Genomic DNA, 1,986 nt, shown 5'->3' on the forward strand with positions numbered 1-1,986 from the left:
TTCCAGCATCCAGTCCTGAACATCAGTCATGAGAGAAGAGTTTCATTTAAAAATGTTTCTTGATTGTACAATGATTTGCAATTTTCATTTCTGTAGCCTCAAGCACTATGGGTTATATTTTAATAAATGCACATTCAAAATTAAACTGACTGGGGTGGAGTCTGTTGTTTGTAACTACAAACCTCACCCAATAGGGTCCATGGAAATGGTGGTCCTTTTCACTGTTCTGCAGACAGTGGGCACCTCCCCTTTCCCTTTCCACAGACTGTGCCCTACTGGGCATAGGAAGCAAACTCATTAAACAACTTTTTAATAACTGCACAGAATCCTGGGAGATACACATGTCAACATGACAGCTTTTCTTCCTTACTTCTAAGTTCAGTCAAACTGGGGGGCAGGTTGTCCTTCTGACTTTCAGAAGAGAATGGGCATGAGGTTCAGTTGTCCACTTTTCTAAGAAATCCGATTCCTTGAGGTCACGTGTGGGGAGGGGGCTTCTAACTTCAGGTAAAGAAAGGGCAACTACTGTTTAGTATCCCTGGCTCTGTGTTAGCATTTTGCCTGCATTTTTCTATTCATCATGCTAAGAATCCTTCAAGGCAGGAGATGGAGACATAGTGATGGCACTTAGCTGCTGTATTCATTTCCTAACATGGCAGGGAATCCCACTCTCCCAAGCAGAGGGTCTTTGATGATGCTTTCTTTCTCAGCATCTTGGGAGATTTAGAATGGAGGCAACTTTGGAAACAGACAATATCTGTTTCACTATGTCACAGAGGACAGAGCAAGTATTAGTATTAGTTTTTGATTTTTTTTTTTTTAATTTTATTTTTAAAAAAAATCACATGCCCCCCATCCTGAACCCTCCTCCTCCCAACCTCCCCATACCATCCCCTGGGCCTTCCCAGCGCACCAGCCCCAAGCATCCAGCATCGTGCACTGAACCTGGACTGGCATCTCGTTTCATACATGACATTTCACATGTTTCAATGACATTCTCCCAAATCTTCCCACCCTCTCCCACAGAGTCCATAAGACTGTTCTATACATCAGTGTCTCTTTTGCTGTCTCGCATACAGGGTTATCGTTACCATCTTTCTAAATTCCATATACATGCGTTAGTATACTGTATTTATGTTTTTCCTTCTGGCTTACTTCACTCTGTATAATAGTCTCCAGTTTCATCCACCTCATTAGAACTGATTCAAATGTATTCTTTTTAATGGCTGAGTAATACTCCATTGTGTATGTGTACCACAGCTTTCTTATCCATTCATCTGCTGATGGACATCTAGGTTGCTTCCATGTCCTGGCTATTATAAACAGTGCTGCGATGAACATTGGGGTACACGTGTCTCTTTCCCTTCTGGTTTCCTCAGTGTGTATGCCCAGCAGTGGGATTGCTGGATCATAAGGCAGTTCTATTTCCAGTTTTTAAGGAATCTCCACACTGTTCTCCATAGTGGCTGTACTAATTTGCATTCCCACCAACAGTGTAAGAGGGTTCCCTTTTCTCCACACCCTCTCCAGCATTTATTATTTGTAGACTTTTGGATGCAGCCATTCTGACTGGTGTGAAATGGTACCTCATAGTGGTTTTGATTTGCATTTCTCTGATAAAGAGTGATGTTGAACATCTTTTCAAGTGTTTGTTAGCCATCTGTATGTCTTCTTTGGAGAAATGTCTATTTAGATCTTTGGCCCATTTTTTGATTGGGTCATTTATTTTTCTGGAGTTGAGCTGCAGGAGTTGCTTGTATATTTTTGAGATTAGTTGTTTGTCGGTTGCTTCATTTGCTATTATTTTCTCCCATTCTGAAGGCTGTCTTTTCACCTTGCTAATAGTTTCCTTTGATGTGCAGAAGCTTTTAAGTTTAATTAGGTCCCATTTGTTTATTTTTGCTTTTATTTCCAATATTCTGGGAGGTGGGTCATAGAGGATCCTGCTGTGATGTATGTCAGAGAGTGTTTTGCCTATGTTCTCCT

This window comes from Bos mutus, chromosome 13, assembly GCF_027580195.1.
Source record: "Bos mutus isolate GX-2022 chromosome 13, NWIPB_WYAK_1.1, whole genome shotgun sequence".
In the NCBI taxonomy this organism is placed as follows: Eukaryota; Metazoa; Chordata; class Mammalia; order Artiodactyla; family Bovidae; genus Bos; species Bos mutus.